This window comes from Bos indicus, chromosome 2 (genome assembly GCF_029378745.1).
Source record: "Bos indicus isolate NIAB-ARS_2022 breed Sahiwal x Tharparkar chromosome 2, NIAB-ARS_B.indTharparkar_mat_pri_1.0, whole genome shotgun sequence".
NCBI lineage: Eukaryota > Metazoa > Chordata > Mammalia > Artiodactyla > Bovidae > Bos > Bos indicus.
In genome coordinates, this window is record NC_091761.1 from 77,175,639 (window position 1) to 77,203,592 (window position 27,954).

Sequence of the window (27,954 nt, forward strand, 5' to 3'; positions counted from 1 at the left end):
GTTAGGTGGGGATGTGAAAGCTGGAACATAAATAAGGCTGAGTGCTGAAGAACAGATGCTTTCAAACTGTGGTGCTAGAGAAGACTCTTGAGAGTCCCTTGAACTGCAAGGGGATCAAACCAGCTAATCCTGAAGGAAATCAACCCTGAATATTCATTGAAAGGACTGATTCTGAAGCTCCAATACTTTTGCTACCTGAGCTTTAATTCGTTGGCTACCTGATTCAAAGAGCTGACTCATTGAAAAAGACCCTGATGCTGGAAAGACTGAAGGCAAAAGGAGAATGAGAAGACAGAAGGTGAAATGTTAGGATGGCATCTCTGACATAATGGACATGAATTTGAGCAAACTTAAGGAAATAATGGAGGGCAGAGGAGCCTGTCATGCTACAGTCCATGGGGTCACAAAGAGTCAGATATGACAGTGACTAAACAACAACAACAACAACATTAGAACAAAAGAAACCAGAAAAAGAGTTTTAAACATAGAATTGGCATATATGAGTGAAATGGCTAAATTAATTAGAGAAAACAAATTTAACAAATAATGGTGAAGCATGAGTGAAGCATACACATGGAAAAGAAATTCAGTCCCAAATATTTCAAACCTAATTCTACTTGATGGCCCAATCTTTGCATCTACACACAACACACACACACACACACACACACACACACACACACACACACACGCGCGCGCGCCAATTCCAAGTGAATGAAGACATTAATGAGCAAAATAAATATTTTATATAGTTAAAGACTATGTATTATCAAAGATTTTTGCTATGGTATAGGGAATATCTCTGTAAAAAATGCACACACACACACACACACACACACACAAACACACAACCTGATCAGTTTGACTACATTAAAATTTAAAACTCTGGATCAATAAAAGTCACTATGAGAAAAAAGTTAAATGACAAGCCCCAGCCTGAGAGAGGATATATGCAATGTATATTTGTCTTGGTGGTTAAGTATCCAAAAATACAAATAACTCCAAAAAATTGGGGAAAACAAGTAATCTAATAGAAAAATTTGCAATGACTTTAAACAGGTAATTCAGAATGGAGGAAATCAAGACAGTCAATAAGTGTTTGAAAGGATGCTCAACCTCAGTAGTAAACAAAAAATACCTAATAAAACTATAATGAGATGCCATTTCATGTCCATTACACTGGTAAGTTTTAGGAAATTTGACAACACCATCAGTGAGGAGGTAGTAGAGTAGGCACTGTTGTCCGGATACAAATTTATGCAACCACTTTGTAGAGCAATTTGACAATATAAAGTAAAATTCAATATACATTCACTTTGGGTCAACAATTTTTTTCTTCAGATATAAACCACATGCTTCCCTTGTGTCTCAGCAGTAAAGAATCCACTTGCCAGTTCAGGAGACACAGGTTTAATTCCTGGGTCAGGAAGATCCCCCAGAGAGGGAAATGTCAACCCACTCCAGTATTCTTGGCTGGAGAATTCCATGGATGGAGGAGCCTGGCAGGATATGTCATGGGATTACAAAGAGTCAGACATGAATGAATGACTAACACTTTCACTTTTCACTTTCCAATAAACCATAGAGACTTTCCTGTCCACATGTCCAGGAAAATATATATTAAAAAATATTTCTAACAACTTGAATGTCATAGACAAAGGCTGAGAAAACTTTAGTGCTCATGTAGGAAAGACCAAACACATAATGATATGTATTCAAATTTGGAAATGATAGTGTAACCATCACTAATGAAGTAGAGCACTGAGTCTCAGCACTAATTGTTCTTGTTGTTTAGTTGCTCAGTTTTGTCTGACTCATTGCAATTCTATGGAGCCTGATGAGGCTCTTCTGCCCATGGGATTTACCAGCTAGAATACAGGAGTGAGGTGCCATTTGTTTTTCCTGGGGATCTTCCTAACCCAGGGATTAAGCCTGTGTCTTCTGCATTGCAGGCAGATTCTTTACTGTTAAGCCATCAGGGAAGACCCTCAACATATGTAATCATTGAAAATATAATTCTAAGAAAATGAAAGCAGTTAATTGATGATAGAAGATGGTATCACTTATTTGACACTAAAACAGGGGCTTCCCTGGTGATCCAATGGCTAAGATTCTGCACTCCCAAGGCAGTGGACTCAGGTTTGATCCCAGTCAGGTAACAATGGATGAGTTCAAAATTGGGAAAAGAATATGGTAAGGCTGTATATTGTCACCCTGATTATTTAACTTATATGCATAATGCATCATGTGAAATACCTGGATGACAGCCAGCTTGATGAAGCCCAAGTTGCCATCAAGATTCCTAGGAGAAATATCAACAACCTCAAATATGCAAATGACACCACCTTAATGGCATAAAGTGAAGAGGAACTAAAGAGCCTCTTGATGAGGGTGAAAGAGTAGCATGAAAAAGGTGGTTTAAAACTCAATATTCAAAACACTAAAATTATGGCATCTGGTCCTATCACTTTATGCAAATAGATGTGAAAAAATGGAAACAGTGACAGACTTTATTTTCTTGGGTTCCAAATACAATATGGATGGTGACTACAGCCATGAAATTAAAAGATGCTTTCTCCTTGGAGGGAAAAAAATGACAAACCTAAACAGTGTATTAAAAAAGCAGAGATATCACTTTGCTGAAAAAGTCTATATAGTCAAAGCTGTGGTTTTTCCACTGGTCATGTGTGAGTTGGACGGTAAAGAAGGTTGAGCACCAAAGAATTTATGCTTTCATATTATGGTGCTCGAGAAGATTCTTGATAGCTCTTGAACAGGAAGATCAAACCAGTCAGTCCTAAAAGGAATCAACTTTGATATTCATCAGAAGGACTGATGCTGAAGCTCCAGTACTTTGGTCACCTGATGCAAGGACCTGACTTATTCAGAAAGAACTTGATGATAGGAAAGATTGTGGGCAGGAGGAGAAAGGGAAAACAGAGGATGAGATGGTTGGATGACATCACTAACTCAATGGACATGAATTTGAGCAAACTCCTGGAGATGGTGAAGGACAAGGAAGTCTGACTTGCTATAGTCCATGGGGTCACAAAAAGTCAGACACGACTGAGTGACTGGACAACAGCAACAGGCAACTAGATCCCACATGGGGTAGCTAAAGCTTCCGCATGATACAATGAAGACCTAGTGCTGCCAAATAAATAAATATTTAAAAATTCTTCAAAATAAGATATTGTTTGGCAGACACAGACTTAGCAAATTTTTATTTAGATGAGAAGAAATTATATTTACCCAATTTGATACATGGTCTATTTTGAAGAAATAAAAAGGTCAATGGGCTTCAGGAGGTATATATGAGATGCTTCAATCAACTGTCATCTAGTTGTTTCTTTTCTAAACACTTGACTCAAATTTTAAATGGTAAAAATGTTTAAGTAAAGAGCCTCCCATTCCAAAAGTGAAAGTGAAATCGCTCAGTCGTGTCCAACTCTTTGTGACCCCATGGACACCAGGCTTCTCCATCCATGGGATTTTCTAGGTAAGAGTACTGGAGTGGGTTGCCATTTCCTTCTCCAGGGAATCTTCCCGACCCAGGGATAGAAACCCAGGTCTCCTGCATTGTAGACAGACGCTTTTCCATCTGAGCCACTAGGGAAGTCCTAGAGTACAATTCCAAGAGTACAATTCCTTAATTCAAATGTAATCATCTTGATAGTTGATTGGGTTTCCTTTCTGATTTATGCATATGTACATATACGTAATAAGGCATTGACATGGAAGCTTGACTAGGAACTCCATCCTCTACTTCTGTGGGATCTTGCCCAGGAGTCAGAATGGTGCTAGTGAATTCTTGTGATGGAGTGGAGGAGCACTTCCTATGCTCTACTTGATTTCTCTTGTTCTCATTTGTCTTTTCTCCCAGCTATTCAGTGTAGGCATAGCCAACTTGACATAGATTAAAACTTTTAGATTCTTTCCTAAGCCACCACAGCACCCTCTTGCTTCCTGCCCTATGTCCTTTTCTGGGGACTCCTTGCTTGGAAAACCCAATTGTTTTCCTGAGTTAAAGCCCAATATTGACAATTTTGACCAGCTGGGCACTGAAGGAACTGAAACTAGTAATGCCTGGTGGTGGCAAGCTCTGTTATAAACCCTTATATTAAGTTTCCCCTTCTTTTTCCTTTCCCCTCATGTCTCTGAAATCCAACTCCTAGGAACACTAACCAATATAGTATTCATATATAAGTCTATTCATTATGTCTCTCTTTCTGGAGAATTGAGGTTAAGAGAGAAAAATGAAAAGATAATACAGATATGAAATTTCATATACAACCAGACAATGGTTGTATATGAAAAATATGACAAATATGACAATCCAGAGAATTTTAGGAGTGACAGCAATGGAAAGCTCCAAGTTAAGCATAATTAACAAAGGAAGAAACTATAGATACAACCACCTAGAAGAGAAATACATGCATCAAGGCAAAAGAGAGGATCCTGGCTGTGAACCTTTTCAAAACAGCCCCTTACAAGAAAGTCTCTTTAAAGTTGTCCCACATCCAAAGAGCATGGAGCTGGACTACTAAGGGTACCAAGTAGTCCAGTTCAAAGAGGACTTATTTTTTCACTGATCCTCCCTCCTCATAGCCAACCTGGAGAAAATGATCAGAAAATTGCTAAAACTTGAGTGGTGATGGTCCTTGGATTTTGTTGACATTTACGAAGATAGAATTCTTATTATAATGAAATACCAGACAGTCCAGACTCTGCAAGGATGCTTTATTTACACTTAATTTTTTTTTAACATGAGAATAAGAACATTTACCTGAGAAGGAAAGCAATTAAATGTTATGGGGCAAGAGGGAACTTTATCTAAGGGCATTGTGAGAGATTACTCTCACAAGGGAAACAGTGAAAGGAAAAGTTGGAAAATTTAAACTGTAGACTAATGTCTGTGCATGTGTAGGGTGTGTACACACACACACACACACACACACACACACACACACATATGAGAATTCACTGTGCAAGTTGGTTCCTTAGGTTCTTTAATAGTATATATAAGGATATATTTGTACTGTATGTGTGTGTGTGTATATATATATATATATATATATATGTAAAGAGAAACCTTCAATATTAGCACATTTACATTTATCTCATTAAAAGTTTTTGTATAATTATTATATAACAACCACATTGCTTCACAACCACTGTAGAAACCATTTTAAACAGAATGGATTAAAAATAAAGCCATCCTTGGGACTTCCCTGGTGGTCCAGGGATTAAGACTCCATGCTTCCACTGAAGGGGGCATTGATTCCATCCTTAGTCAGGGAACTAAGACTCCACATGCTACACATTGGGTTCAAAAAAATTAAAAATAAAGAAAAAATTAAGCCATCCTTGACTCTTTACGATTTTGTTTCCTAGAGGAACATGTTAGTTTTGTTATGTATCTTAACTAAATACTTACATACATATATATATATATTTAAGTTTACTTCTTCTACCAAAATGTTGTCATATTATACTTATTTTTATACAAAATATGTCTGGTGGAACATTGTAAGTTAGTCATTACATAATTATATGGGCTTGTAGAACTGGCATTGTTTTAATCAGTGATATTGTATTCCATGATATAAATGGCATAGTTGATTTATACAATCCATCTCACAATGAAGTTCTAAACTTTAAACCAGGTGTTATGCCTGCCTGCCACAGCTGAGGTCAATGTTCAAAAATATTTACTGATTTGATTGACACATTCAACCAAGAAAGATTTTGAAATTAAATTACTTTTCAGCTTTCAGTTTTGATAATATTTCAGTCTCACAAACTACTTTTTGTCTTGAACCCCAAATTTGAACATACATACAGAATTTTGAAACTCCTTTTTTAAATCATGAAATATTTAATATAACATGGCTTTAGTGAGGGCTCATGTTCCTAAGAATTCATTACAAGAAGAAAATGTATTGAGCAATACGATTACAAGTAATGAAAATCAAAAGATGATCAGATTAGGTGAGGGAGATATTCTTGGGGGAGTAGAATTTTTGCATTTAATTAAATACAAAAACTTGCCTCTTCATCCATAATCTATTGTGTGATCATATTGGTATATTTTTAAGCAAACTGATTACATTATTTTTCTGTTCTTCTGATTATAAATACAATATTTGTGTCCATTCTCCTCCTAAACTTCTACCTAGGGCATCCGTGGTTCATGAGAGTTCAAGTGCCACTTTAACAGACTATGCCTTTTATCACTTGAGGACATTCAAGGGGGGAAAAGTCTGTCCTGGAGAACCAAAACATTGAAAAGCTTAGAACTAGGAAAAGCTCTGCTGTTGCTGCTGCTGCTAAGTCGCTTCAGTCGTGTCCGACTCTGTGCGACCCTACAGACGGTAGCCACCCAGGGTCCCCCATCCCTGGGATTGCAAGAATACTGGAGAGGGTTGCCATTTCCTTCTCCAATGCATGAAAGTGAAAAGTGAAAGTGAAGTCGCTCAGTCGTGTCTGACTCCTAGAGACCCCATGGACTGCAGCCTATCAGGCTCCTCTGTCCATGGGATTTTCCAGGCAAGAGTACTGGAGTGGGTTGCCATTGACATCTCCGAGGAAAAGCGCTGCTACTGCTGCTAAGTCGCTTCAGTCGTGTCCAGACTCTGTGCGACCCCATAGACGGCAGCCTGCCAGGCTCCCCCATCCCTGGGATTCTCCAGGCAAGAACACTGGAGTGGGTTGCCATTTCCTTCTCCAATGCATGAAAGTGAAAAGTGAAAGTGAAGTTGCTCAGTCGTGTCCGACTCTTCACGACCCCATGGACTGCATAGGCTCCTCCGCCCATGGGATTTTCCAGGCAAGAGTACTGGAGTGGGTTGCCATTGCCTTCTCCATAGTTGTCAAATCCAAACTCCTCACTTTATCAAAACTAATGGGCAAACAATGAGACCTAGAGAAGTGGTTCATGTGGGAAATGTGTCTTCTTACACTTGTGTGTGGACTCTTACACTTATCCTCTGAAATTTTTGCACAGATACTCTTTCCGCAGTCTTGCTGCTCCTAACCTGCGTTTCTTGCAGCTTGCTCCAATGGTAAGCACTTTCCTAAGACTTTTATGCTACAAGGCTAGTTATTCCTGCATGCTCAGTTACTAATTGCGACTCTTTGCTACTTCATGGACTATAGCCTACCAGGTTCCTCTGTCCATGGGATTTCCCAGGCAGGAATACTGGAGTGGGTTGCTATTTCCAGCTCCAGGGAATCTTCCTGTCCTAGGGACCAACTCACGTCTCCTGCATTGACAGGTGGACTCTTTATACCGCTGAACCACCTGGGAAGCCCACGAGGCTTGGATCTGAAGGCTACTTTCACAATTTCTACTTTTCATGCTAAGAATTTTGTTCTTTTCTCTTTCAAAGCCTTTTTTTTAAACCATAAACTATGAGATTTTACTTCTCTTGAATCCTCGTCTTGCCATCGATTTACTTTTCAGTCACTATTACACTTTCATTAATAAGAGCTCTAGGGAACCATGGTTTTATGTTCCACTGAAATACATATCATTGTAAATGCCCGAATCCTGTGGTCAATCCATTCTAGCATAATGTACTCCTAACTTTCATCTCTATACCATTTTATCCACTCAAAGTTAGACCATACTGTGAATCTTTCTGTCTTCAAGAATTGTTGCTTCTTGGGAGTTTTACATATTAATTTATCTCTCTCAGGTTTTCATGACCAGATCATTTCTCATAGAAGCACTGATATCTGGAAACTTTAATCATAGTCCTGTCTGTATGTGGGTGCTTGTGCTAAGTTGCTTCTGTTTTGTCTGACTCTTTGTGATCCTATGGACCCTAGCCCTCCAGATTCTTCTGTCCATTGGATCCTACAGGCAAGGATACTGGAGTGGATTGCCATATCTTCCTCCAGTGGATCTTCCCAACCCAGAGACTGAACCAGCATCTCTTATGTCTTTTGCACTGGCAGGCTAGCTCTTTACCACTGTGTCACTAAGTTGTGTCCGACTCTTGCAATCCAACAGACTGTAGCCCATCAGGCTCCTCTGTCCATGAAATTTTCCAGGCAATAATACTGGAGTGGGTTGCCATTTCCTTCTCCAGGGCATCTTCCCAACCCAGGGATTGAACTTGGGTCTCCTGCACTGCAGGCAGATTTTTTACCAACTAAGCTACCAGGTAATTGACACTTTAACCATTCTATACTCATTTACCTTACTAATCAGCCTCAATCTCATTGTTATCCAACATCCAAATCATTTTCTTAACAGAATAGTTAACACCCTTGTGGTTTTATGGTTTAAAACCGTATAACTATTTTAAAAAATGCTGTATCAGTCCTAAAATCATACGTGTTTAGTTTTATTTTGGATCACTGAGAATTTTTGAAGAAAATACCATATGTCCTACCCCATGGTCAACAATAATTATCATACAACATTAGCCATTCATCTTTGTGCATGCCCTAGTTTAGTTCTTTCTTTATTCACGATGTGAGTCATTGCAAATTGATGTCCTTTGATCAGAAATAATACTCACATGTGCTTATTTTGCATGTACTTATAGCAGCAAAGATGTCATTGTACTTTGTGAGTGGTTTGAAACAGTTTTTGTGCTATAACAAGAAAATAGTCTTAGGAAAAAAATGTACACTGTTTTATCTGAGATGGACTTTAGATATCATCTAATTCAGCATTTTCTGGTTGATAGAAGTAATGCCCTAGCAGTAAAACGGCCTGCCTAAAATCTCACTGTGCTGTACTTAGTCATGTCTTACTTTTTGTGACCCCATGGACTGTAGCTCACCAGACTCCTCTGTTGATGAGGATTCTCCAGGCAAGAATACTGGAGTAGGTTGTCAAGGCTCTCCTCCAGGGGATCTTCCCAACCCAGGGATTGAACCCAGGTCTCCCACATTGAAGGCAGATTCTTTACTGTCTTAGCCACCAGGGAAGTCCAAGAATACTGGAATGGGTAGCCTATCCCTTCTCCAGGGGATCATCCCAACCCAGGAATTGAACCGGATTCTCCTGCATTACAGGAGGATTCTTCACCAGCTGAGCTACTAGGGAAGCCCAGAGCTTTATAGTATCAGAGGCAGGAATCTAACAGCTTTATTCAGGCTAAAAAGAGAGTTTTCAGGCCAGTGCAAAGGAAAAACTTACTAACTAGAAGAAATGGCGCTGAAATACTGGTGGAAACTAACTGAAAACAAAAATAGCTGAAAAAAATTAAAAATGCACAAATTTGATTAAAATTATAAGCACACATATCTAAGAAACTCAATGAAGCTCAAGCACAAGATAAGTGAGAAGAGTGGACTAGTTCTTTAAGTAACTGAAAAGAAATGAAAAACAACAACAAAATAACTGTAAATTTAGAATGTTACATTTAGTGAATATAGTTTCAAAAAGTAAGTTGAAATAAAGACTCTGAACTTCCCTAATGGTCCATGCTGCCAATGCAAGGGTTCCTGGTTGGATCCCTGGTCAAGGAACTAGATCCTGTATGTTGCAACTTAAAGATCCTGCATACCACAGAGTAGATAGATCTCACATGCCACAATTAAGACCTACCACAGCCAAATAAATACACATTTTTAAAAAACAGGAAAAAAAAAAAAAACTAAAAAAAAGAAATGGCTTTTTGCAGATACACAAAGCTAAAAATTCATCACCAGCAGATCCTCACTATAAGAAAAGCTAAAATAAACAATTTAGGCAGAATAGAAATGGTTTAAGTAGGAGGTTATGGGAATATGTTATATCTTATTTGAGATAAGACAGGTAGTTTTCTATGCTCCCACAGGTGAAGAGTTTTTATGCTGCCACTGAGAATAGTTATCCTTAAAGCATTCATTTTGATATTTGGCAAATCTAATACAATATTGTAAAGTTTAAAAATAAAATAAAATTTAAAAAAAGCATGGAATTAGTAATGCTAATGTTAGATCATTAATGAGATTTGAGAAGATCTCATCAAATGCTTGGTACTTCAAGAGTTAAGAAGGTATATATGTGTTCCCCATCCTGAACCCTCCTCCCTCCTCCCTCCCCATACCATCCCTCTGGGTCATGATATTTGACAAAACTAATACAATTAGGTAAAGTTTAAAAATAAAATAAAATTAAAAAAAAAAAAAAGACAAAAAAGAGTTAAGAAGGAAAAGCTGCCTCAACCTTTAGGCACAGAAGGGAAATAGACCATGATTACAGATCTCTGTGTGTTTCCAAATTCATTTCTGACACAGGATTCATTGAATGTCCCCTAGAGATTAAAAGTGATAAGCACTAAGCAGTGTGATCAGGAAAACAAACGAAAGGGAAAAGCTTTCAAAGCTCTTAAATTTTCGTTCCATAGTGATCTTGATGATCAAGGAGAGATCTGGAATGATCACAAGAGGCCTCAATGACCAATTTTAAACCAGTTTTCATTAGTGACCTTAAGATATAGATTTAAAAGCAAGTAGTCACAATCTGATGAATCCTTAGTGCTCTCTTCCTTCAATGCAAAATGATGCATTTCACTTCAATTCAGACGCTCAGTCATGTCTGACTCCTTGTGACCCCATGGACTGCAGCACCCCAGGCCTCCCTGTCCATCACCAACTCCCAGAGTTTACTCAAACTCATGTCCATTGAGTCGGTGATGCCATCCAACCATCCCATCCTCTGTCATCCCCTTCTCCTTCCGCCTTCAATCTTTCCCAGCATCAGGGTCTTTTCAAGTGAGTCAGTTCTTCCCCTCAGGTGGCCAAAGTATTGGAGTTTCAGCTTCAACATCAGCCCTTCCAATGAACATTCAGGACTTATTTCCTTTAAGATGAACTGGTTGGATCTCTTTGCAGTCCAAGAGATTCTCAAGTCTTCTCCAATATCACAGTTCAAAAGCACCAGTTCTTTGGCACTCAAATTTCTTTATAGTTCAACTCTCACATCTATACATGACTACTGGAAAAACCATAGCTTTCACTAGATGGGCCTTTATTGGCAAAATGATGTCTCTGCTTTTTAATATGCTGTCTAGTTTGGTCATAACTTTTCTTCCAAGGACTAAGTGTCTCTTAATTTCATGTCTGCAGTTACCATCTGCAGTGATTTTCAAGCCCTCCCAAATAAAGTCTCTTACTGTTTCAATTGGTTTCCCATCTATTTACCATGAAGTGATGGAACCAGATGCCATGATCTTAGTTTTCTGAATGCTTAGTTTTAAGCCAACTTTTTCATTTTCCTCTTTCACTTTTGCTGATCCTTAATTTTTATAATGCTTGGAAAGAAATGAACCCTAAGAGGAGGTGTAAAACTTTTTGATGATAGCACTGGTGTATTTCCAGTTTTTAATTTTTTCATTGACCCATTGATACTCAGTAGCATGTTGTTTAATTGCCATATATTGGTGACTTTCTAGTTTTCTTCTTGCAATTGATTTCTTGTTTCATTGTGGTTGGAAAAGATGCCTAATATGATTTAAATTTTAAACATTGAAATTTGAATTTTGGCTGAGCATGTGCTATGTTCTGAATAGTTTCAAATGTAGTTGAGAAAAATTTTGCTGCTTTGGATGGAATGTTTCTATCTATCTATTATCTATCTATCTACCTATAATAAGTCCATTTGATCTAATGTGTTTGGCTTTTTACTTGCTGTTAGGGTGGACTGGCAATTTCCAAGGTCCTTACATGCAGAATTGGAAATCAGAAACCCTACTTATTTTAGGTTTCAAGTAAATTTTATTTCTACTGCTTCCTTCTCTAGAGCAGAAATCAAGGTATAAGGTTGCATGTATGTTTCACAAATGCAGGTTCTGTCTATAAATGTATATATATACATTATACTTATGTTTATATCACCTGTAGTTAAATATGAAATCTCACTTTTATTGTATTACTGAGCCTAGGGTCTTGAACCTTCTATATATTCCACTGCTAAAAGTGGTGCAATTCAGTTCATTTTCTCAGTCGTGTCCAACTCTTTGTGACCCCATGAACCACAGCACGCCAGGCCTTCCTATACATCACCAACTCCTGGAGTTCACCCAAACTCATGTCCATTGAATCGGTGATGCCACCCAACCATCTCATCTTCTGTCATCCCGTTTTCCTCCTGCCCTTAATTTTTCCCAGCATCAGGGTCTTTTCAAATGAGTCAGCTTTCAGGATCAGATAGCCAAAATATTGGAGTTTCAGCTTCAACAGTCTTACCCAAAACTAACGTCTTGACACTTCCCAAGTTTGTTTAATTGTTAAAATTGCCTGTATAATATTTAGGAATATTTCTTGGCCCAAAGAAAAAATTATTTAATTAGCAAGTGCCAATATTAGAGTCCTGAATTCTATACTTTAAAAATTTCCTCTGTGTTTCTTACCATCACCTATACTTGTATAACTGAGAATTCTAGATCTCTGTTTATAATTCAATGATTTTATGAAATGTTTATTGCTGACCCACCTCAGGTTGAGGTTAGAAGAAAAGAAAATCTGAACTTGAAGCCCATTTCAACTCAGTGGAAACTATCAGAGTAAAGGAAGCAATCATAAAGTTAGGTTAATTGAGCTCTTTAGCATTATGTCAAGCAAGATAAGCTTCTAGGACCTCATTCTGTATTCCACAGCTGTTCCTTTACACTTGCTGTTCAACAGTCTTTTTATTGTTTGTGGCCAGTCATTGGCAGAATAAAATGATCTATTTCCTACATTGTCTGCTCCTTTTATTCTGTACACTACCCCACCATCCATAACGTGGCCAGTTTCTGTATACATTTGTTTGTAGATTTATAGAATATATCCAACAAAGAACCTGAAGAAGATTTTAATAAATGTAACATTTTGTACAAAATAATAATAGTAAACATGTTACACAAACATCAGTCCCTAATGGTTTAAGAAGGTTGATTTCATAAGCAAAAATCTAGATGAGTGCCTTTCTAACTTCTGGCTAGAGAACAATTTCCTAAGTAAAATATAAAAAGGGTTAGCTATAAAAATGTTCATAAATTTGAATATTCCAAAATATAATTGCCAATCACTAAGTGGAAAGATAAGCTATAGATCTCCAGAATAAATTTAGAACCCATATAACCAATAAATAACATTGTGAATGTGTAACAAACCACAAAATCAATAATATGAAACAACTCAGAACAGAATGAACATTATGTAGAAGAGAACATTGTATTGGGCTTCCCTGGTAGCGCAGCAGGTAAAGAATCTGCCTCTAACACAGGAGACCTGGGTTTGATCTCTTGTTTGGGAAGATCCCCTGGAGAAGGGAATGGCAACCCACTCTAGTATTCTTGCCTGGAGAATCCCATGGAGAGAGGAGCCTGGTGGGCTATAATCCATGGGGTAGCAAAGAGTTGTATATGACTGAGCAACTAACACTTTCATAGAAGAGAAAATATAATTATTTAGTATATATATATGACAATATGTTCCATCTCACTAGTAATTTGGTGTGAAAAATTAAAACCATGGTAATCTGTTTTTTTGATAACCTTAAAACTGGCAAAAATTATGCAGTTTTTAAAGCCCAAATGTTGGGAAAAAAAGTGAATCATAATAGACTCTTTAATAATTGCTATCAGGTATATTCTCATTGGGGAGTTTGATGTTATTTCATGAAGTTGAATATCTACACACCCTTAGATCTAGCAGTACCATTCTTAATCATATACCCAAGACTTGACAAACTTTACTGGGAATTATATGCAAGAATAATTGCAAAACCGAAAGTGAACATGACCCAATTGTCCCTGATAGATGAACATGATAAGATAAAACTTTTCATTATTTTTTTAAATTTTTTATTGTAGTGTAGTTAGTTGATTCACAATGTTGTATTGGTTTCAGGTGTACAGCAAAGTGAATTAGTTACCTATCTATCTATCTACTCTTTTTTAGATTCTTTGCCCATTTAGTTTATTACAGAGTATCAAGTAGAGTTACCTATTCTATACAGTGGGCTCTTATTAATTATCTATTTTAAATATAGTTGTGTTTATATCAATCTCGACATCCCAGTTTATCCTTTCTCCACTTGCCCACCTTGGTGGCCATAAGGTGGTTTTCTGTACCTGTGACTTTACTGTTGTTTTTGCTCAGCTTCTAACTGAGCAAAAAGAGTTCATGTCCAACTCTTTGCTATGCCATGAACTGCAGCACACCAGGCTTCCCTATTCTTCACTATCTCTCAAAGTTTGCTTAAACTAATGTCCACTGAGTTGGTGATGCCATCCAACCATCTCATCCTTTGTTGCTCCCTTTTCTTTCTGTCAATCTTTCCCAGCATCAGGGTCTTTTCCAAAGAGTCGGTCCTTTGTATCAGGTGACTGAAGTATTGGCGCTTCAGCATCAGCCCTTCCAGTGAGTATTCAGGGTTGATTTCTTTTAAGATTGACTGATTTGATCTCCTTACTGTTCAAGGAACTCTTAAGAGTCTTCTCTAGCATCACAATTTGAAAACCTCAGTTCTTTAGCTCTCAGCCTCTTTATGATCCAACTCTCACATCCATATGAGACTAATGGACAAACCAGAGCTTTGATTATATGGACCTTTCTTGGCAAAATGATGTCTCTATTTCTTAATACATTATCTAGATTTGTCATAGCTTTTGTTCCAAGGAGCAAGTGTCTTTTAGTTTCATGGCTGCATCTGCATCTGCAGTGATTTTGGAACCCAAGTGAGTAAAGTCTGTCACTGTTTCCACTGTTCCCCCATCTATTTCCCATGAAATGATGGGACCAGATGCCATGATTTTAGTTTGTTGAATGTGGAGTTTTAAGTCAGCTTTTTCACTCTCCTCTTTCACCTTCATCAAGAGGCTCTTTAGTTCCTTTACACCTTCTGCCATTAGAGTGGTATCATCTGCATATCTTAGGTTGTTACTATCTCATCCAGCATCTTGATTCCATCTGTGCTTCATCCTGCCTGGCATTTCACATGATGTGCTCTGCATAGAAGTTAAATAAGCAGGGTGGCAATATGCAACCTTGCCTTACTCCCTTCCCAATTTTGAAACAGTTCATTGTTCCATGTCTGGTTGTAAATGTTGCTTCTTGTCCTGCATACAGGCTTCTCAGGAGGCAGTTAAGGTGGTCTGGTATTCTCATATCTTGAAGAATTCCCACAGTTTGTTGTAGCCATTCCTTTCTTCAGGGATCTTCCTGACAGAGGGATCAAACCCAGGTCTCTTTTGTCTTCTTCATTGGCAGCAATTTCTTTATCACTAGTGCCACCTGGGAAGCTCTCTGGTGATCCACACAAATGCTTCCGTGTAGTCAATGAAGCAGAAGTAGATGGCTTTTTAAAATTCTCTTGCTTTTTCTATGATCCAATGGATGTTGGCAATTTGATCTCTGGTTCCTCTGCCTTTTCTAAACCCAACTTGTACATCTGTAAGTTTTCAGTTTAGATACTACTGAAACCTAGGGTGAAGGATTTTAGGCATTACATTGCTAGCATGTAAACTGAGCACAGTTGTATGGTAGTTTGAATACTCTTTGCCATTGCCTTTCTTTGGAATGAAAACTGACCTTTCCAATCCTGTGGCTGCTGCTAAATTTTCCAAGTTTGCTGGCACATTGAGTGACTCACTTTAACAGCATAATCTTTTAGGATTTGGAATGTTTTCAGCTGGAATTCCATACCTTGAGAGAGTCAATTCCTAGGCAGGTTGATAAGAATTCCAGGGTCCCTGAGGAGGAGAGGAGCTCTTAAGGAGGAGATAGGAGTCTGGAGTTTTTAAGGAGGAGAAAAGGACAAACTTTTTTTCCCCTACATTGCTTTGTCTTAGTCGATATAAGAATGTATCTTGGTCAAGGACATGTTTCTCTTTAACAAGAACCTTCTAACTGATCTTGTTATCCTACGGTGTGTATTATGGCAGTGAGTCTGGTAAGACCTTTCTATTGTTAGTTCCAATCTTGTTGATTTAAGATGTATGTTGTGGGAGTAGGTCTGCTAAAAGTATATAAGGCCTTGATAAGACTAGTGAGGGGGACACTCTCCATCCCCCTTCTTATGTCTGTGTCAGAAGCTTTCTCTGTCTTTTTTATACTTTAATAAAACTCTGATACTCAAAAGCTCTTGAGTGATCAAGCCTCATCCCCGGCCCCAAAACTAAATCTTCGGAGATCACGAATCTGGCACTGTTCACTGTAAGCCATCAATCTCCACTAGCTTTGTTCATCATAATGCTTCCTAAGGCCCATTACTTCAGGCCTCAGGATGTCTGGCTCTAGATTAGTGAACACTCCATTGTTCTGTCCAGGTCAGTAAGACCTTTTTTGTACAGTTCCTCTGTGTATTCTTGCTTCCCTAGTGGCTCAGCGGTAAAGAATCTGCCTGCCAGGCATGCGACATAAGAGAGTGAGTTCAATTCCTGGGTCAGGAAGATCCCCTGAAGGAGGGCCTCACCATCTCTTCTTAATCTCTTTTGCTTCTGTTAAATCCTTCCTTGCTGTTTCTGTCCTTTATTGTGCCCATCTTTGCATGAAATATTCTGTTGGTATCTCCAATTTTCTTGAAGAGATCTCTAGTCTTTCCCATTCTATTGTTTTCCTCTATTTCTTTCCACTATTCATTTAAGAAAGCTTTCTTATTTTTCCTTGCTATTTTCCAGAACTCTACATTCAGTTGGATATATCTTTCCCTTTCTTCCTTGCCTTTCACATCTCTTCTTTTCTCAGCTATGTGTAAGGCCTCCTCAGACAACCATTTTGTTTTCTCACATTTCTTTTTCTTTGGGATGATTTTGGTCACCACCTTCTGTACAATGTTACGCACGCACATCCATCCCTAGTTCTTCAGGCACTCTGACCACCCGATCTAATCCCTTTAATCTCTTCATCACCTCCACTGTATAATCATAAGTTATTTGTTTTAGGTCATACCTGAATAATCTAGTGGTTTTCCTTGCTTTCTTCAATTTAAGCCTGGATTTTGCAATAAGTCTCTATTACACTATTGCAGTAAGTGACTCTATTACTCTTTTGTAAATATGCTCATCTGTACCATGTTTTCAGATTCCACATATAAGCAATATTGAATAGATAAAGTTTTGTAGTATATTCATGGAATAGGTTATGTTACAACAATTAAACTGAATAAAATACAATGACATGCAACAATATAGATGAATTATAAAATCATTTTGTGTGAAAAAATGAAAATACCAGAAAATTATCTGCAATACAGTATCTTTTTAAAAGTGAAGTGTGAAAACAAGCAACAATAAACTATGTATTTTTTTCAAGGTCTGGTAACCAAGAAACAAAAGACTATTTATTCCCTCCCTCATAGAAAAACTCTATGTACAATAGTGAAGCTGTAACGAGTACCCACAGTATCAAACCACATTTATTGTAAAACAGAGAAACAGAAGGCATAAAGCTGTTACTCATCCTTGAAGATGTTGAAATCATCCAGTGAAATTATTGGGAGAGCTCTCTAATCTGACACTGGAGAAGGTCTTTGCTTAGGCCTCAGTTATGTTTTCTGGGATATTTGTTTTCTATGTATTATTTTCCACTACTCTTGGCCCTGTGTTATAAGAGTTTTCCTCATTGTTTACAAACATGGGCACATCTGAAGTGGATGTTGAGGAATGTGCTTTATTGTGCGTACATAGCTTCTGCTGCCTCTTTCATGTCTGAGTAAAGGTTTCTTCTTCTTCTTCTTCGACCCCGGTTCATGGTTTGTCTGGGAATACAATTCCTTCCACTTAGTAATGAGCTACCCACTTACTTTCTTAATCAAGTCATGTGCCTTTCGTCATATCCAAATTATTTCCCAGGCTTTCTTTTCTTTCTCTCTTCCTTCCTTCCTTGCTCTCTCTCTCTCTCTGGATAGATAGATACAGAACTGTCTACCTGTCTATCTAATCTTTATATATTATATATATAATATATAAATAATCTTTCCCAGTCTTTGGTGTCTGTATCCTAATATAGCAAATATTATATATATATACCTAATATATCACTTTATAGCCTTGTTGATATTATAAAAAGATTATTCTTTGCCAAATGGATAGGTCTGTCAAAGAGACTTTGTTTCTCAGAGGCATTTTAAAACTTTTATTTTTTTTTTCTGTTTTATATCTAGAAATAGTTGACTTTTCCAACCAGTTTTGACCCCACATTTATCAACCCTCTCTATATATTTTTTCTTTCTTCTCTGCTTTTCAACCAGACAGCTTTTTAAAGTTCATCTCTTATTTCTAATACCTTACTAAATGAAGCCAGTTCATACCAAATATTCAACTAAAAGTCCATTTTCCAAAGTCTTCTGCTGGATTCATAAACTTGATAGATGTATTTGCTTTCTCAGACTTGCTGACAGAAGCTAAGTCTTCTAGAACCCAGTAACATGAGACTCTCTCTTTCCAACCTCGAACACTGGTTTCCTAGCCACTCCATCACTGAATTACATAGATGAGGCTATTTAAATAGAAGAATCCCACTTACATTGCCAATTATATATTGATTATGATACTGCTAGCTGCTATAACATATAAACCTTAGATATCTGTGGGTTAACAAAAATGTAATTTTTATTCTTTTAACCTATTGGATAATATTGTGCCATCTGGAATCATAACTGTTTTATGTTTCTCTTTAATTTTTATTTTATTTTGGAGTATTGTTGATTTACAAAATTGTGTTAGCATCCTATGTAAGGTGATTTAGTTATAAATATACATATATCAATTCTTTTTCATACTCTTTTTCCATGTAAGTTATTACAAAATACTGAGTAGAGTTTCCTGTGATATATAGTAGATTCTTAAGAGACACTGGTCTGAACCTTGATTCTTGACGATCCCCCTGGAGGAGGGCATGGCAACCCAATGCAGTATTCTTACCTTGAGGATCCCATGGATAGAGAAACCTGGTGGGCTACGGTCCATAGCGTTGCAGAGTCAGACATGACTGGAGCGACTTAGCACACAGCACACACACAAACAGTAGATTGTTTTCTATTGTTGTGTTATTATAAACAATGCTACAGTATATATCTTTTTAGTTGCTTTCTAGTTTTAACATGGGAGAGTTCCTTTAGGTATATATTAATGCATGATTAAAATTACTGAGCCATGTATTATGCACATTTTATTTTTTATTAAAAAGTTTTAAATTTACTGTTGTACCATTGGCTTATAACATTATGTGTTTCATGCCTACTACTTTATATTTCAATTTCCATGTACGCTACAGCATGTACATATTAAATGTTAGCTAATTGTGCCAAATTGCCCTACAAAACTGCTATATAGATTAAACTATCATCAATATGTTCCCTGAAGATACTTCAATATTTGATTCTATTGTTAAATAATTCTCAGCCTTATGGGTAAAAACACATTATAATGTCTTTTAAAATGTGCTTTATAGGGTCACTAGTGACACTTAGAATCTATTCATGAGTTATTAACTATATGAATTTCCTCTGTAAATTGTCTTTATACAGTTTGGCTAGGCTTTTGTTTATTCTTTTCTTGTATATGCTAAGACATTCTTATATACTCTGTAGAGAATAGCTGAAATTATTTTTATCATTCTTTTTTTTTTTCTTTTATCTTTTTTTAAACTGTTACAACATTTTACTTTTTGTTAACCATAAGTTTGACATTTTAACCTTGATAAATCTATGCATTTTTCTTTAATATTTCATGTTTTATTTTAGAGATCTTATTTTTCCCAATGTTGAAAATATTATATTTTCATTAAATATTTAAGGGTTTTTAAAAAATACGTTTGATATGCCTTGATTAAATATGTGTGCATGTATTTATACATATGTATGTATGTAAGAGAGGCAGAAAGATAGGAGAATGTATAAAATAAGTATCTGACTCTTTACTTTCTTGTTCAAATAGCCAGTTGTTTAAATATTTTTAATTGAATACCTTATCTTTTCCCCACTGATTTGAAATGTCACACTTTATGTAAACTAAATTACTGTAATATGCATGGACTTATTTATGGATTCTATTTTTAAATCTTTTTGTTTATTTTTGCATAAATCTCACACTGACTTCATTATTATGGCTTTGTCATATGGTTTGGCAAACTAGTTATGCTCATTTTCTTCTTTTCCAAATATTATTCTCCCTCCTTGTGCATTTTCTTGTCCATTTTCCTTTTCCAAGGAAACTCCTTCAACACGGTGCAGTTGGACTTACAGTGATCTGGAGAGAAACCAGGCAGCACAGTGGTAAAGAATCTGCCTGACAATGCAAGAGACACAAGAGATCCTTGGTTCAGGAACATTCTGTGGAGAAGAAAATGGAAACCACTCTAATATTTGTGCCTGGAAAATTCCATGGACAGAGGAGCATAGTGGGCTACAGACCATGGGATCTCAGAGTTGGACACTGCTGAGCATGCACACATGTACGTCAGTGTTGTGTTATTGAATCTTCTCATCCAGGGATATATTTCCATATTAAAATTTTCTCCTACACTTTTTATTAAACTTCTACCAGTTACTTCAAATTAAAATAATAGCATAATCAGGTAATCTTGATTTTGTCTTGGCTCATTGAATATATATGCTCTTTGATTAGTTAAATATGGATAATCTTTTTCAACCTTATTGGGCAATATAAGGAAAGAAAGAATTGTGATTATACGTGAAGCCCTTATTATACTTTAAACAAGTGTTAGAAACTGAGATAAAGAGAAGTAGTTCAGCCTCTAGTTTAAGTAGATGTTGATCTTGTTGCAGAAGCACATAAGCAAACAGTAAATTGCAACACAAAATAGGCTGCCACAAGGGAGTACATTTATAAAAATCACCAAACTTATATCGGCAAGGGACTAGAAAGGTTTTCTGGGGGAAATGATGCCTAAGGTTTGAGTACTTGTAAAAACATGGATCTTAAAAATAACTTAAATGAAATTGACAGATTATGTAGGCTGCTCTACTCACAGACTTTGTAAAAGGCAGATCAGGCTACATATCTAGAGCCATATGGTTTAAAAATCTGTGCAAGAGTGGTGGCACCTTCATATTTTTATTATATTTTTTAATCATCGTGGTTTGCAATTGAGGTGGCTTGAATAGCTGACAGAATATATTTGGCTTTATTTCTATTCTAATGTCTTTTTTTTTTTTTGGTTAGGTTATTAAAAGTGAAATTGCATGTCTTTAAATATTTGGAAAAAAAATAAATATTTGGAAGCATTTAAAGATTTGGGAAAAGGGGAAAGTGTCAGTCACTCAGTCATGTCTGACTTTTTGTGACCCCATGGGCTATTACCTGCCAGGGTGCTCTGTCCATGGAATTTCTCAGGCAAGAATACTGGAGTGGGTAACCATTCCCCTCTCCAGGGAATCGTCTGGACCCAGGGATCAAAATGGGTCTTCTTCATTGCAGGCAGGTTCTTTACCATCTGAGACAAAATATTGCTACATCTTAGAAAGAATGCAATATTGCTTCTTCCTGGGTTTAGGAATAAATTAATTTAACAAATTAATATAATATATAATGAAGACACTTATACAAACATTGAAAACTCCACTTGGCATCAGAACGAACATGTACTTAATAAAGAGAAGTTAAGAAGCAGAATCACACATTATAACAGCAGTGAAACAAAATTTTAAAGGGAAAAACCCTCCAAATACCCAATACTAGCCTGTGATAAGACACTGTCAGAGAGCATTAATTAACAATACTTAGAAGAGGTCTGTTTTTCATGTTTAACACAAAATGGTTGATGACAACTCAAAATGTCAGCCATATGATTCCAAACCCAAATGTGAACAGCTGAGGCCGTACTGGAGGCTTGTTCAAAGCCAAACCAAAGAAGACAGGTCCATTTAGACATGATCCCTATTACTTGGCAAGAATATTGATTATAGGACAAACCGAAAGAACATTGTCTATATTTCTTTTTGTGGAATCCTCCGAATCCTAGTGCTCTGAAGCATTTAAAACCAACGTATTTATTAATTCTGTCTCCGTCCTGGTCAAAAGAATTCTACTGGTATACAGAAGAAAATAAATCTCCATCTAAACAAGAATTGGCTCTTTAACAGCAGAACATTTGGAAAACTTGCTATAGTCAATAAACCTAGAATTGTTTTTCCGAAAACTATGTTTCTCTGTGTTATTCAAACTCTTCCAATAGGTAAAACTAATGCAACTAATACTGGTTAAATACTTGAGGTTCTGTTTGATATAAAATTTGAAAAACGTGTGAAGATCAAAAGAGCAATAGGCTAAAATTTTTCCCTTCCAGTTGTTTAATGCATATTCATAATCAGTGCTTATTAATAACTTATTTTCTTTGACTTTTACAAGTGTAATGAAATTATTAAGATATGGTGAATCAAAGAAATTGTTCAGACTCCATAATGATAACTCAACAATTTGGTAGGTGGGTCCTAGGCTTGCACAAATGAGCTGGAATGTTCTTATCACAGAGTAAAGAACACATTATATAATAAAAGAGTATCAAAACTTAGAAATTTCTGATATAGAAATAAAGGGAATAATGGGAAACCTACTAACATAAATTCCAAGTTATTTTAAAACTAAATATTATATCTCAATTCCATAAAAGTTGATAGCAAAGAAAAACAGATTTGGGAACTATAACAAATGAAAATAATTCCTGATTTTAAATCAACAGTTTGTAATTTTAAAATTTTACTGTAGAAAATGTAAGTTTTATTTTAATGTGGTTACTTGATTTTAAGCTATGATCTATTGTAAGACTCCCAGTATTCTTTAGGCAAATCAGTGTTACTAAGAAATCATTTACCCTAAATAGTACAGTTGCTTAGGTAAGAGGTAGCTGAATTCCCAACTTATGGCTGCCATTTACATCCATCTTTGTGGCTTTAAATTTGGAGCTCCAGTGGAAAATCTCTTTGTGCTCTCTACCTACCATGTCCTTTCTTCCAAGGAGCAAGCATCTTTTAATTTCATGGCTTCAGTCACCATCTGCAGTGATTTGCTGCTGCTGCTGCTGCTGCTGCTGCTAAGTTGCTTCAGTCGTGTCTGACTCTGTGAGATATTATTCACAACATGCTTGTTGCTTCATAATATGGTAACTGTTTCTCAGTTTCAGCTTTTGTCCAATTGACTCTTTGAGGTGCCTCTCACAAATCCCTGAAGTTAATTTTATAAATACCATATGGCCCAGACTTTAAATCATATGTATCTAAATTTACCTCAATGTGGAAAAATTAAAATTAATAGTTTTAAAACATGGAGTAACAGAGAGATAAAAATGTGATTCTATTTAAATAAATTATTTTATAATATATTCTCTCTATATATATGTATTAGCACTACTTTATTAATGCTTTATGATATAAAAGTTATACTGTTTTAAAAATGCTGTATGTAGAGTATGTACTACTCTATTCATGCTTGCATAACAGGACAAATTCATGTTTAATCCTCTCCAAGCATTAGGACATTTAGATAACTATGAATAAGTTGATCTAAAGAGCACTTTCAGTAAAATTTGAATGAGCAGACTAGCTAAATAAGGATTGTTAATTAATGTAATCCTATCTATACATACTGTAAATATCTATAAATATAAATTAATATCTATAAATACTATAAATAAATATTTCATATACAATTTGTCAGTGGTAGATTTTTATAAACTTGTGATGTATATTTTTTATAAAATCTTGATGTCTCAATGAGGCATGCGACTGAAGAGAAGGGCTTATTAATGTGTTTACCACTAAAATGCAATAAATATTACGTACTCTCAAATTATACACACCAGATCTAACAAATTCCAGCTGTTTTCCTATTCACACAATTTCTATTGCCAGAGTTCCTCTTATAATTATTAATTACCACTTCTCATGACATAACACTAACTTTCAATAAGAATTTGAAAATAAAATATTTTCCCTTAATGTTTCAATTGGATTCATGGTAAAATGCTTCCAAGTTGATTTCCAATTTAGGGAAGTCTCAATCTATTACTTGATTGATATCAAAGTTAAAGATTAGGCTCCCATTCAAGTTATTTTGTCATAACTTTGAATATGAGTCCCAATTTTGCAGCCAAAACATTCTCTCTCCTATATAATTTTCCACAGAAAATAATTTTCATAGTAACTGGTATCATCTAGAAGAAAAAATGACTAATTAGTTAATGTGGAAACTGACCAAGCATATATTGTAGGCCAAAGGAAAAAAAATAATCTTAATAATGAGAGAGTTCTTAAAATAAAACAAAACAAAGCAAAAAACCCCTGAAATAAATTTTCAATAAAACTACATGGTATATTGAAGTTAAAATACTAAAGTATTATGAAATTTCAGTTTAACTTACAACTCTAAGAAATTTATCTAAATTTCAAAAATTAGCAAATATCCCAACTACTCTCTGGACTTTCTTAGACTAATTTCTTTGTGTAGTATTTTATGTCAACAGAGGTTGTAATTCAATAAATAGCTATACCCAACTCCTTAGTGTTTATGTAAATAGTGATTATAAATGAAGAGATAATAGCACTTAATTTATTAATGTTAAATGGTGCATAAATGCATTTCCTAAAAAGTACTAAAATAAATGAATGAAGGTCGTCTACTCAAAAAATGACTGCATCAATTTCTTTTGCTAATTAAAAAGTATGTTAAGCTAGTTAATTGAACAGCTGATTAATATGCTCCCCATTGTTCAGTATTTATTTTGGTATCATGGTAGATATAAGCTTATGACTTAGATACTCTTTTATAATAACAACAATAATAAACAATTATTAATTAGTTCAATCAAATCAATCAATACTCTTGAGTTTCTATTATGTACTAAATATCATGCTGTGTACTGTGGCAGTGAAAACAGTAGACAAATCTATTCTCATGGAGGAGGAGGCAAAAATATCAGTGACAGGCTAAGGAGAAAAAAACAAGAGAGATACAAAAGTGGGGAAAGAAGCCTTATGAGGCCTTGATGGTCTGGGCTAGAATGTTGGCTTTCATTCCATGAAGGAGGAAGAATATCTGAAGATTTTGAATAAAGAAGAAAAATAGCTGATTTATATTTTAACAAGTTAGATCTGGTTGTTGTGTGGAAAAATAGATTAAGAAGCACAAATGGAAAGGTCAGACAATAGCAAACAGTTGTTTACAACAAACCAGATACAGATAATGGTGGTTTGGACTACAGAGAGAGCAGTGAACCTGATGATAAATCATCACAATCTGCACAAAACTTTTAAGTAAACTTATAGGATTTGCTAACAGTTTGTGTTATCAAGTCCAAGCTTATACTGCTTACCACATGACAGACCAATAAATTGAGAGACCAGGTCTTGGGGCAATGAATAGTGACTTTGTTCAGAAAAGCAGAAAACTAATAAAATGGTGAACAAGTTTCCAAAACACCCATTTTACCCAAGTTAGAGTCCAGGCTTTTTTTATACTTGTGGGTGGCTGGTTGTTGCAAACATCTTGGTGCCAGAATCCTGTTTTTCCTGCAGCTGCTCAGGAAGGTATGGTTGCAATGTTTCTAGAAACCTTTAAAGAGAAAAATATTATTCTATGTTCTACAACTTTTTATCTGTATACCAATGAAAGTGTTATACATTTAAAAAGACAGAGCCTTGAGAGTGGGCTATCTTGTATACTTCAGGTTATAGACAATGTTCATTTACGAAAGGTGCAGAGCTAGTATGGCTAAGCATAGGTAACAGAGTACAAAGGTTGGAGCTCAAGGAATCGATCCATCATGGAGTCAGGTTTGCACTTTTCTGTTACATTTAGAAGTGGAATATTACAGAAATTGGAGTCAAAATTGATTACAGTTGGTTCTCTGGTGGGTGCTTCCTCAGTGAGTTACAGAGAGTCCACTGTACTATGACATTTTATGTAAGGAAACTGAGGATTTAAGGATTTTATTATCCATGGGTGTCCTGGAACCAACTTTCTGCAGATACCAAAGGATGACTGTAGAAGGTTGACTGAAAAGACTGAGAAGGGCACATTTGAGGATGCAAAGTAATGTTCAAAATTCTCCAAGCCAGGCTTCAACAGTATGTGAACCATGAACTTCCAGATGTTCAAGGTGGTTTTAGAAAAGGCAGAGGAACCAGAGATCAAATTGCCAACATCAGCTGGATCATCAAAAAAGCAAGAGAGTTCCAAAAAAGATCGATTTATGCTTTATTGGCTATGCCAAAGCCTTTGACTGTGTGGATCACAATAAACTGTGGAAAATTCTGAGAGATGGGAATACCAGACCACCTGACCTGCCTCTTGAGAAACCTGTATGCAGGTCAGGAAGCAACAGTTAGAACTGGACATGGAACAACAGACTGGTTCCAAATAGGAAAAGGAGTACATCAAGGCTGTATATTATCACCCTGCTTATTTAACTTATATGCAGAGTACATCATGGGAAACACTGGGTTGAAGGAAGCACAAGCTGGAATCAAGATTTCTGGGAGAAATATCAATAATCTCAGATATGAAAATGACACCACCCTTATGGAAGAAAGTGAAGAAGTACTAAAGAGCTTCTTGATGGAAGTGAAAGAGGAGATGGAAGTGAAAGAGGAGAGTGAAAAAGTTGGCTTAAAGCTCAACATTCAGAAAACTAAGATCATGGCATCCGGTCCCATTTCTTCATGACAAATAGATGGGCAAACAGTGGAAACAGTGGCTGACTTTATTTTGGGGCTCCAACATCACTGCAGATGGTGATTACAGCCATGAAATTAAAAGACGCTTACTCCTTGGAAGGAAAGTTATGCTCAACCTAGACAGCATATTGAAAAGCAGAGACATCACTTAGTCAACAAAAATCTGTCTACTCAAGGCTATGGTTTGTCCAGTAGTCACGTATGGATGTGAGTTCAGTCCAGTTTAGTCGCTCAGTCATGTCCGACTTTTTGTGACTCCATGAACCGCAACACGCCAGGCCTCCCTGTCCATCACCAACTCCTGGAGTCTGCACAAACTCATGTCCATCGAGTCAGTGATGCCATCCAGCCATCTCATCCTCTGTCGTCCCCTCTCCTTCTGCCCTCAATCCTTCCCAGCATCAGGGTCTTTTCCAATGAGTCAGCTCTTTCCATCAGGTGGCCAAAGTATTAGAGTTTCAGCTTCAACATCAGTACTTCCAATGAACACCCAGGACTGATCTCCTTTAGAATGTAAGAGTTGGACTATAAAGAAAGCTGAACACAGAAGAATTAATGCTTTTGAACTGTGGTGTTGGAAAAGCCTCCTGAGAGTCCCTTGGACTTCAGTAGATCCGACCAGTCCATCCTAAAGATCAGTCCTGGGTATTCATTGGAAAGACTGATGTTGAAGCTGAAACTGCAATATCTTGTCCACCTGATGTGAAGATCTGATTCATTTGAAAAGACCCTGATGTTGGAAAAGATTGAGGGCAGGAGAAGAAGGGGATGACAGAGGATGAGATGGTTGTATAGCATCATCGAGTCAATGGATATGAGTTTGGTTAAACTCCGAGAGTTGGTGATGGACAAGGAGGCCTGGCATGCTGCGGTTCATGGGGTTGCAAAGAGTCAGACACGACTGAGCAACTGGACAGAACTGAACTGATATAACATGAACTCAGTTTTTAAAATATTATAGAAGAGTCTGGACATCAAGGCAGAAGCCTGGATTGGAGAGATACATCTGGAAAATATGAACATATATCTTGTATTTAGAGTCATAAAATCATCTGTGGTTCAGTGGTGAATGTAGAAAGGAGAGGGAGAAGAGACATGAATTGAATCCTGTGTCTTGAATTCTAATATTTAGTGATTAGAGATAAGGAAGAAAACTGAAAAGATGTAGCTAAATTTTGTCAGAAGGGTGAGGGGGAGCTGTCCATTAACATGTCGTGAAAATTAAATGAAGAAATTGTTTCTGGGGGGAGAGAAAGATGGATCGTGTCAAATACTGCTAATGAGAGTAAGCACTGAATTTAGCAACGTGGAGGCCATGTGCGTCTTGAAAG